Source organism: Neophocaena asiaeorientalis, unplaced genomic scaffold (genome assembly GCF_003031525.2).
Source record: "Neophocaena asiaeorientalis asiaeorientalis breed wild unplaced genomic scaffold, Neophocaena_asiaeorientalis_V1.1 scaffold110, whole genome shotgun sequence".
NCBI lineage: Eukaryota > Metazoa > Chordata > Mammalia > Artiodactyla > Phocoenidae > Neophocaena > Neophocaena asiaeorientalis.
Genome location: NW_020175053.1, coordinates 1,852,962 through 1,864,634, shown reverse-complemented (window position 1 = coordinate 1,864,634; position 11,673 = coordinate 1,852,962).

The window sequence follows — 11,673 nt, the reverse complement described above, 5'->3', positions numbered from 1 at the left end:
TATATAAATAAAAGTATGTACTCTTTTTCATCTGGTTTTTTTCCCTCGGTGTAAATACTTTGAGATTTGCCCATGTTGTCTGTATGTATCGGTAGCTCCTTCCTTTTGTTTTGGTGAGTGGTATTCCATTGTATGAATATGCTGCAACGTTGTATCCATTCCCCTGTTAATGGACATGTGAGTTGCTTCTGGTTTGGGCTTTTGCAAATAAAGCTACTATGAACATTTCTGTCAAGACTTTGTATGGGTATAGCCTTTCTTTTCTCTTGGGTAAATACGTAGGGGTGGAGTGGTTGGATCCTACAGGTGTATGTGTACTTTCTTCAGAAACTGAAAACTGTCTTCGGAAGTGGTTGTATCATTTTACCCTCCCACCAGCAGAAAATGAGATTTCTGTTTCCTCTATGTCCTCTTCAATATGTTCAGTCTCTTCAAATTGCAGTTATTTAAAAAGTTGTGAAGTGGTGTCTCATTGTAGTTTTCATTTGCATTTCTCTAATGATTAATGATGAAATGTTTCTTCAGAGCTTTTGCTGATTTTTTTATGGGTTGTTGGTTTTCTTGTTATTGTTTGGAGGGTTTCTTGTATTTTCTGGATTCAAGCCCTTCATCAGACATATGCTTTGCAAATATTTTCTCTCAGTCTGTGGCTTAGCTTTTCATTCTCTAAACATTGTCATTTGAAGAGGAGACTCTAATTTGAATGAAGTCTAATTAATCAATTTGTTCTTTTACGGCCCATGTTTAGGTGTCGTATCTAGAAAATCTTTTCCTCACCTGAGTTTCCAGTGTTTTTTCCTAATTTCTTTCCTAGAAGTTCCATAGTTTCCGGATCTGTCTTGAATTAATATTAGTCAGGTCAAGTGGATTCATAATTGTGTTCACATCTATAGCCTTCATGATTTTCTAATTGTTCTATCAATTATTGAGAGAGGGATGCCAAAATCCTTGATTGTAATTGTGGATTTGTTTATTTTCCCCTGTACTTCTATCAGTTATGGCTTGATGTATTTTGAAGCTCTATTATTAGGTGCATATTGAGGATTGTTATGTCTTATTGATAAATTGACCCCTTTATCATTATGAAATAACCTTCATTATCCCTGGTAATATTCTCTTCTCTGAAATCTACCTTGTGTGAAATTGTTATAGCTACCACAGCTTTCCTTTAATTAATGTTAGCAGGGAATCTATTTTTTCATTAATTTATTTTTAATCTGTCTTTATATTGAAATTGTGTCCTTTATTTAAAGCATATAGTTGTGGCTTGCTTTCTTATCCAATCTGAGAATTTTGGCCTTTTAACTGAGGTGTTGAGACCATTAAGCATTTACTGTGAATATGGATTTGCATAGGTTTATATCCACCACCTTGTTGTTTATTTTCCATTTGTCTCATCTTTTCTTCATTCCCCTTCTTCTTCTTTTGGATTAACTAAATATTTTTATTTCTCCATTTTATCTCCTTTGTTGGCTTACTAGCTCTAACTCCATTTTGTAATTTGAGTGGTTCCCTTAGGGCTTATAGTACACATCATTAACTTGTCCTAGTTGGACTTCAAATGATATTTACACCACCACACGTTTTGCCTTAGACCATTTCAGCTGCCCTGACAGAAGACCATAGACTGGGTGCCTGAAACAACAAACGCTTATTTCTCACTGTTCTGAAGGTTGAGAAATCCAAGATGAAGGCACTGGCAGGTCCAGGGTCTGCTAAGAACCCTCTTCCTGGTTTGCAAATGGCCTTACTCTTGTTGTGTTCACATCTGGTGGAAAAGCAAGAGAGAGAACAAGCTCCCCCATCTTTTTATAAGGGCACTCATCCCATTCATGACGATGGACCTTCGAGATTTAATTACCCCCCAAAGGCCCCACCTCCTAATATCATCACATGGGGGGATTAGGATTCCAACATACAAATTTCGAGGGACACAAAACATTCAGTCCATAACATATATGAGACATACAATAGTATATTCCCTTTCTCCCTGCCAGCCTGTGTGCTATGGCTGTCATATATTTTACTTCTGTATGTTATAAAACCCAGAATGCATGGTTATTATGTTTGTTTAAACAATCATTTATCTTTAAACATAATTAAACAACAGGAAAACAACCATCATCTATTTAACCATTAGTTACTATTTTCTGAGGCTCCTCATTTCTTTGTGCAGATCCAGATTTTCATCTGGCATCCTTTTCCTTTTGTCTGAAGGACTTCTTTTAATAGCATTTCTTGCAGGATGAGTCTCCTGGGGTGATGAACACATTCAGCTTTTGTATGGTCTAAAAATATCTTTATTTTGTTTTCATTTTTGAAAGATATTTTTTTGGGCATAGATTTTAGGTTGACTCATTGCCTTTAGAGATGTTTCTCCATTGTCTTATCTCTGACATTGGCTCTGACAAGAAATCTGCTGTCATTCTTAAGCATGTGCCTCTGTACACGTACATACGTATCTTTTTTCTCTGGATGATTTTAAATTTTTCTTTAGCACTATTTTTGAGCAATTTTGTCTTGAGTTGTCAGTGTATTTTAATTCATATTCACTGTGCTTTGAGTTCATTGAACTTCTTGGGACATTAAGTTTACAGTTTTCATCAATTTTGAAAAATTGTTGGCCATTGCTTCTTTAAATATTTTTTCTCCCCTGCTCTCCCTTGGAGATTCCAATGCCATGTATATTAAGGTGCTTTAAGTTGTCTCACAGCTCACTGATGCTCCTTTTGTTTTTAAAAAATACTGTTTCGATGGTTGTGTGGATAGTTTCTGTCTTCAAGTATATTGATCTTTTCTTCTGCGATAGCTAACCTGCCACTAATCCCATTCAATGTATTTTCAACACAGACAGGTTAGTTTTCATCTCTAGAAGTCGGGTTTGGTTGTTTTTATATCTTGTATGTCTCTGCTTAACTTTTTGAACATATAAAATACACTTTTAACAACTGCTTGTCCTTGTCTGCTAATTCTAACACCTGTGTCAGTTCTACGTCAGTTTTGATTGACTGAGTTTTCTCTTCATTATGAATCATATTTTCTTGCTCTCTGCATGCCTGGTAATTTTTTTAATGGGATGCCAGAAATTATGAATTTTGCCTTTTGGGGTACTTGATATTTTGCATTCCTAACAGTTTTTTCTTGAGCTTTGTTTTGGGATATAATTAAGTTGTTTAGAAATAGTTTGGTTGTTTCAGGTCTTGCATGTACGATTCGTTATGTGGGACAAGAGTAGTGCCATCCCCCACTGAGGCAAGACTCTTCTGAATGCTTTACCCAGTGCTCTGTGAATTATGAGATTTTCCATTCTTACTGGTGGGAACAGGCACCATTCCTGGCTCTCTCTGAATGTCAATTATGAGTCCTTGTCATCCTTTAAGAGAAGAAAGGGTGGTTCGTTCCCTGTCCCTGGGTTGTTTTCCTCACCCACACGCACTGTTCAGTACTCAGCTGAACATGCAGGGGTGACCTGCAGATCTCTGGAGTTCTCCTTCAATGCCACTCTGTCCTCCCAAAGTCTGTCCTGTAAACTCTGGCCACCTTCTTCTCCTAGATTCTCAGCTCTGTCTCCTTAATTCATGAGCCTCCTGGTCTCCCCCTTCCTGTGATGTGCCCTGGGGACTCTCTCAAGGCAGTAAACTCAGGTGGTTGCAGGGCTCCCATCACTTGCTTCCCATCTCATGGCAATCACTGTCCTTCATGACTGATGTCCAGTGTCCTGAAAACCAGCACATCGTGTATTTTCACAAAAAGTATGATGTCTTATGACCTGGCCTCAGAAGTTACACCTCATCATGTCCACAAAATCCTGCTGGTTAGAGAAAGCAGCCCTCGCCAATGGGTGTGTTTTGGGGATGGGGGCATGCATTTCTGAAGTCAAGGGTCTCTGGAGGCTCGTTACCTCCCACAGGCAGTGAGCACACAAATGCGGGTAGTGGGTAAACTAGATTGGATGGGCGGGTTGGGGCCAGATGGTAGTACCTCAGAAAGAGTTGACAAAAATAACCTTTCCACTCTGTACTCTGTAAACACCTCTGTCGGCATTGAGATTTCATCACACTGCTTCACTATTATTTAAGTGCTAGTCTCCACTAAATTGAGAACTTCGGGAAGGAAGAGACCATTTGTTATCCATCCTGCATCCTCTGAGCTCCTAGAGTGATGTCAGATTTAGAGCAGGAGCTCACCATGCTTTCTTAAGTGAAATCAGAATAAATGGGCTGGAACAGCCTGCCAGAGTGGCCCTGAATTCAACCACGTTGGCCAAGCCTGCATCTGCTCCCATCACCCAGCCATCAGTCCACAGTGGGACGGGGAGTGACCTCGGGGAGGGGCTCTGTGCTGCTCCAGGTACAATCCCTGAGGGCCCAGCCACAGTGTTCCCAGTAACAGGGCAACAAGTCCTTCTCCGACAGGACATTTGGGTGACACAGCACAGAGTCCACATCACTGCCACCCCCCATCTCCATCCCCAACCACGTGGGTTCATTATTAGGGGTTCTCATCACTTTTCTCCTGAATCACTGCAGCAGGGTCCTAGTTTTTCTGCTCACCTTCTTCACCCATTTCCAATCCATTTTCCACACAGCTGCTGTGATGCACTTTCTAAACACAGACCCAGTCGTGCCATTCTTCATTTTAAAACCACACGATGGCTTCTCATCACCTCTGTGGTTCAGTCCGGACCTCCAGCACCCTACACCCTGGCCCTGACAAACTCCTCAGAAATGGTGCCGCTTTTCACAGGTCTTCTGGTTCTTTCTCTGCCACATGCCTTTCCTCTCTGACCTGACTTTTTGCTTAGCTGATGCTTCCTGCCCTGTCCTTCCAGATTCACCTCCTTTATGAAAGCTCCAGGACTCTGCTAGCCTGCGTTAAGTGGCATTTCAGGATGTTATTATAGTCCTCAGTATTTGCCTTTTGTAACATTCATTACACAGTGCTGTAAATGTCTGTGACCAGAGACTTATCCTGTTGAGAGTATAGACAGACAGCTTTCTCTCTTTCCCCAGCACTTAGAATACAGCCTGGCATATAGGGGGTTCTCAAATGTTTGGACAGTAAATGAATCAAATGGTTTCGGACTTCCCTGGTGGTCCAGTGGTTAAGACTCTGTGCTCCCAATGCAGGGTTCAGTTCGATCCCTGGTCAGGCAACTAGATCCCGCATGCTTCAACTAAAGATCCTGCATGCCGTAACTAAGACCCAGTGCAGCCAAATAAATAAATAAATATCTTTTAAAAAAACCTCTTAAAAAAATAATGGTTTAAAAAACACCCCAACCCAATTTTATTCTACTGGTTACCAGCCACCCTTTTTGAACATCGGACAGACAGTTTTCAAAAGCAGGAATCAGCCTGTGAAATGAGGCTTATTTACGGATGAGCTGGACTTCCTATAAAAATATTGAAGTTGAGCCCAAGAGCTACTGTGGCTCATTATGGAAGATCTTCCTTGTGGCAGCTGAGGAAGGCCCTAGAGGGAAGGGAGTGGCTGAGTGTATCCCTGCCCCTCCCAGGGGGCTGCAAGCTGTGTGGATGTCTTTCCTGCGCTGGTTTCTGGGTTTCAGGTTTCTAGACTGGCTGAGATGAGGAAGTGACCCTTGAAGCATCCCTCCTGTCCCCACCCCCAGCCAGTGCTGTCCAGACTCTACCTTCTCACTTCTTCCCTGAAACAAGAGAGAATCTAGAACCCTCCCAGCCACCCATTCTTGTTAACAGACGTTCAATGCCCGCCTCACCGATCACACTGATGGACGGAGGTGATCCTGTCCTCAAGGAGCCGTTGAGTTTTCCTGAAAGACCTGCACGCAGGAGCTTAGAGGCAGTTGTATGAGTCGCAGTGATCTTTCAATATATTCTCACACCACATCTAGGATTACTTCTAAAAGGATGCTTACACAGAATCCTGTCTTGCTTCAGGTACCACTGGCTTTTTGGAAGTCACAAAGACACTTTGGGAAACTTTAAATAATTTATTTTACAAGGCCATCCCCTGTCCTGGGAGGTTTTCATGTTGAATTCTATTAACCGCTTTTGTCTTTTGTTATAATGCATATATGAACAATTAAAAGCCATTTAAAATAATTGATTCAGTTCACTAAAGCCAACAAATTAATTAACTGATGTATAATTAATCAAAGCAGCAAGGCATCCCTTCTTAAGGGACCAGAGAGGAAAGCTGTGATTTGTGTGTTCGTGAATGGAGTAGATAACAGTCAGGTGTGATCTTGGACCAGATACTGATACAATCAGGGTCATAATATAAGAGCCAAAGGTGATACTCCAGGCTCAGGGTCTTAAGATAGACACAGAACTCCGGCTGTCAGAGAGGGGAGGGTGAAGGTCCTGAGAGCACATCCTGGTCCATGGAAACATACACACCCTCAAATCGCCATCCCAGGAAGGTGGCCCTCAACAATTTGTTTCAGGTCCATGAGATGAGTACAGACTGAGAATAAGCATTTAGAAACTTTTATAGGAACTTGACAGAGTCATTTTATGCTTGCTGAATCTAATTTAAACTTAAGGCTTATATTTTTATGTCCTTTTTCATTTAATTTTTCTACTAATTCATTTTTATCACATTTAAAATATGTATCAGGGTGCAATGAATTATAAATAGCAAAAAAAAAAAAGCAAAACAAAAACAAACTGGTCCTTTACCAAGATATTTCTAGAACCACTGGTTTGGATCATTCCAGAAATCTTTAAATTAAAACCTTGCAAAACACTGTCTGGCCTGAACATGTTCTAGAGGACGTACTAAGAGCTCTAATATTCCTTTGCAACTGAGTTGGAAAACAGGATTGGTGCTGCCTTGCATCTGTCTCTCTGGAGAGGCTCCTGTGCTCTGCAGACCCAATGCCATCCGGACAACAAGGGGAACAAGGATGTATCAAAGCCGTGTATGCTGTACATAATACAGCTGCACTGATGCTCATTTTGAACATGTGCTCACAGAGAGGGTCATGAGTTAAGTGAAAAGTAAGATTACGGTACAATCACCAGCCGCAGCTGTGCATTAGAGCCAATTCCACCACAGTGAACGAATGGTCCTAAGTCCCATAATAAGAGTGGCAGGGGCTGAGGACCTATATCTAAGGGCTCTTAGCAGTGAGATAGCAGAAAAGAAGCCCAAAAGTCATCCTTTGTGATAGTAGGATGTTGGTGAACAGGTTAGAACAGAGCTAGCTAGTCATGCCCAGGCTTTCCTAGTAAAATGGAGGGAGTATAGCCACTTACTGAGACTGAAATGGACACTTGTTGGATCTGATTCAAGTTGTCCTGGGGTCGTTGTCATGGGAACATCTTCTAGCAAGTTTATCTAGAGGCTTTTTTGGTGCTAAAACAGCTGTAATAGTTTCTGTAGCCTCTTGGTTGGGATTCCAGGTGGGCCTGCCTTGTGACTTACAAGTATCGTATATGAACATATACACCCCAGGGGATGACTCCCCACAAATCCATTCACTACTTCCCATTCCTTGAACTTCTACCATGAACAACAGCTCTGACATGGGCATGAAGAAGGCTTATGGTTTGGTTCTGATGTGTGAACTGTGAGCTCCAGATTTTAAAAAGTAAAATAGCTAATCTGGAAAGAGCAGTTGCTTATTGCCAAACAGCTACCATATTTACCATATCGTAGTAGAAGTGAAAATCCCTCACCTTCTATTATGATATATGGAGATGGTACACGGGATCCATTGGGTCAAATGAATGGGAACAGATCTGATGCCCTGAATCAGGAGTATTATTCTTCCAGAAACCTATGGGACACTCAGTGTAACATACCTGATATTTAATAGCAGTGGAAAGTATCAACAGTGGACAATATCAGATACAGCGGGGTCAAATCCTAACTTCTCTGCTTCCTGGCTATACAATCCAGGATACTTGACCTCTCTGAGTCTCAGTCTCCAAATCTGTAAAATGGGGATAATAAAACCAATCTTGAAAGCCTAACACTGACAGAACACTCCTTATACACTAGTCCCTGTACTAACTATTTAGAGATTTTTTCACTTATTCTTACAGCAAATCTTCAAAGTTATATACTATGATAACCTGATACCCACATCCAAACACTTACTCGTTACGGCTTCAAAGATAAAGCATGTAAAGGACTGAGGACAGTGCCTGGCACATAGTAGGTTCTTAATAAGTAGACTCATTAGTCTATTATTGTTGCTGCTAACCGTTCAGGGAGCCAAAGGCAACACAGGAGGTGAAAATGCACACTTGGCTTTTGCTCAGAATTCTCTCCTCTGCTGGAGGAACCCAGGGCTGCCCTGCTCTAGGGTGCTGGGGGGTGGTCCAGGATCCGGATTTCTCAGGCCCCACTCCCAGGTGCATCAGTAAGGAAAGCAGGTTTACCTTCAAGGCCAAACTTAGGCAGAGAATGGTTTAAAGGACAACTAGAAGGCTCCATGACCCCCCATAAGGCCTAGATGTCACCTGAAACTCATTTCAGGGGAGTTCGGCCATTCATTCTGCTGGGATCTCTAGAAAGCTCTACCCTGCTAATGCCCAGGAGAGGTTACACAGAAGTGTGAAGAAATTCCACACAAACAGTATAAGATGATATCAACAGCTGTGCTAGAGGACCTTTGACATGTAAAAGAGCAATGGTCACCTGGCAGGGGTTAGAAGATGTTCTTGAAAGAAAAAAGAGGCCTGCAACAATTTGGGGTGTGTCTCCGTTTGTACCCGGCTGACCCTGCTCATCTTCATCTGTGTGCAGATAAGTTACACGTTGTGAGGACAGGTAAGAAGCCTCTGGAAGGAGCCTGCCTGGCCCTCAGCGCACCTCAGCGAGGGGGGCTGCCACGTGACCCAGCACATCTCCCCTCGGGCCGTGGGCTATGGGGTGGACCCCCAGGCAGTGACCGGCCACCCGGGCAGGTGCCAGGCCACCCTGTCTCCTCAAGCCAACCCTGCCCGTCAGTGAGGAACCGTTCTCCACTTACAGAGATAACACAAGTTTGAATGTTTCCCTTCTGCTTCCCAGGGATACAACCCAGTGACTCATCTCTTTTACGTGAATATGGGTCTAAAGATACAAACATCAAGGGTGGGAGATAAGGGTTCTGAATGTCACACGTGGTCTGTGACCCCGCAGCCACCTTGCTCACCCCTCTGTGTCGCTGTTTCTTCTGGGTAAAGTGAAGGGGGTGCTTGAGACAGCCCTTCGGGGCCCCTTCGGCACCTCTCCTGGGTGTCGGTCAGCAAAGCTATATTATACTTCCCAATTCTCAGTTTGCCTGTCTGCAAACCCCACTGTCACTGCCTGATGGCAACTGACCTCGTATGAACATTAATGACCTTCGCATTCTCTTTCCAGCTCTCTCGAAGCATCCCTCAGGGCATACTGCCCTCCCCCCAGGGAAAAAAGGGAAACGAGAGCTTTAACCAGCTTCTGGGGACTGTACATAGGCTGAAACTATTTGATGACAAAACCAGGAAGGAAGTTCAGTCAATGTACTTTTACATGCAGTCAGTAAAAAAGTATTCAAGAGATCCTGTGGAAGGATCACAGATACCTGCTGAGCTCCTACCGAGTGCTAAGTTCCTTGGATAAATTGAATTCACGTCCTTGTTCTGAAGGAATTTGCAGTATATTATGGGAAGATAAATGCATGAATCCGAGTAGCTCCAATTCCAATTCAAGGTCAGGGGGATAAATGCCACAAAAGGGGATACAAAAGTATCATATTAGTTCAAAGGAGAGAAAGTTATTGGTGGCTAGGAAATCAGACGCCCTTACGTTCTCAATGCTTGTTGTAGGAAGGCTTTGTGGAGGAGTCTGGGTGGTGAATAAGTAGGACATGGATCTATGAAGATGGACTGGGGGTGGGAGTCTGGAGGAACATTCCAGAGCAAAGGCAGGAGAGGGGAGGGGAAGGTGGCAGGTAGGTCCCCGGGCAGTGGGTGGCCCATTTGTTTGACTTGGTTCTGAGTCATGAGGTTATAAACGCTGGCTGAGATCTCAGAAAGCCTTGAACTCTGGGTTACATAATTCCTGCCCTATTCCTTACGTTCTTAGAAAACATTGCAAGTTTTGCAGGAGGGAAAGATACATGGGGGAAAATAGGAGTAGAGCTGGAGGGGAGAGGGCTCAGTGAGGAGAGCCTGTTACTAATGCAAACTAGAGGGGATGGTGGTCCAGAGAAGTGGTTTCAGGACAGAAGGATCACACAGCCTCCAGGCTGCCTGGGACTCTCGTGCCCTCAGCCTGCTGTTCTGGTGTGATTATGAAGAGCTCTCTCTTTACAAGTGTACCAGTTGGCACAATAAATGATAGAATCACTCTAGTTAAAGCGGAGTAACTGGAAAGGTGGGATAGAGAAAAAGAATCAGGTTTAGGAGGAAAATGAGTCTGGCTGTGGACATACTAAGTTTGAGGTAGTGTTTGGGCTTCTAAGTAGGAATAGATAACAATAATAACAGTAATAGTAACAATAGCCAACAGTCCCTGAGTACTCCCCCTGTGGCAAGCTATTACCCATTTATTCTTCACAATGACACCATGAGGCGGACACTATTATTATCCTCATTTTATGGAGAATGAAATTGGGCAGAGAGTCATATGAGTAGTAAATAGTTGAAAATTCAGGCCTTGACCTCAGGAGGGAATTCAGAAGGGAGACAAGAATCCAGAAATTATCCACCAAGAAGAGGTAGCGGAGGCTGAGAGGTCCAGGCAGGTTGCCAAACAGAGAGCGAAGCAGAGGACGAGAGTTAAAGAACAAATAAGGACATAGCAGGAGGAAGGGGAGGTCGGACAGCCCCGAGAGGAACATTGGGTTAGGAAGAAACCAAATGACAGCATCGCGAAAACCAGGCAAGAGACAAGAGAATGACCGGCTTTTGAGCGCAGGACGCTCTGGAGAAATGGGGCTAGAGGGGGACAGTCACCAATGCTGGATTGGTGGCTTCTGACCCAACTGCATGCCTGTGAATTTCTCCATCGTCAGAAAGGTTTCCCTTGTACCAGCTCACCAACCCATGCACAAATGGTGGCCCATTTGTTTGAATAAGGACAGATGTCAAGTTCCTGGCAGTGTTCTGCATGGTGTGGGGATTGCGTCCCAGGCTCCTGCTCTGGGGGTAGCAGCCCATCTGAAGGCCGCTAGTGGCTCTGGAGGTGGACCGGCTGACACAGGAGTGAGAGAGCCCATGTGTGTGTGCCAGGGGTCACTAATGCCTGGAGCTTCCACTGAACTAGGTTTTTTAAAAGAAAAGTGATCAAGCAACTCCCTCAGAATGGGAGTAGATAAGAACTGTAAGGCTTATCTCACCTTTGACTATTGAAGGCAACTCGCTGACCTCCAAGGGTAGGATTTTGCTAATCTGTAAGCCTAACTTGCCCTGAACCTCACCCAGATTCAGTGTAGGCTGTGCGTGCCAGGTGGGGATGAAATGAAATCTCAGTGTTGTTGTCATATCATGTGCCTATTACTATTATTTTTTATTTTCATTGAAGTTCAGTTGAATTACAATGCTGTGTTAGTTCCTGGTGTACAGCAAAGTGATTCAGTTATACATGTACATATTATACACATATATGTATATACATATATATATTCTTTTTCAGATTCTTTTCCATTATAGGTTAATATAAGATACTGAGCAGAGTTCCCTGTGCTATAAAGTAGGTCCTTGTTGTTAACCT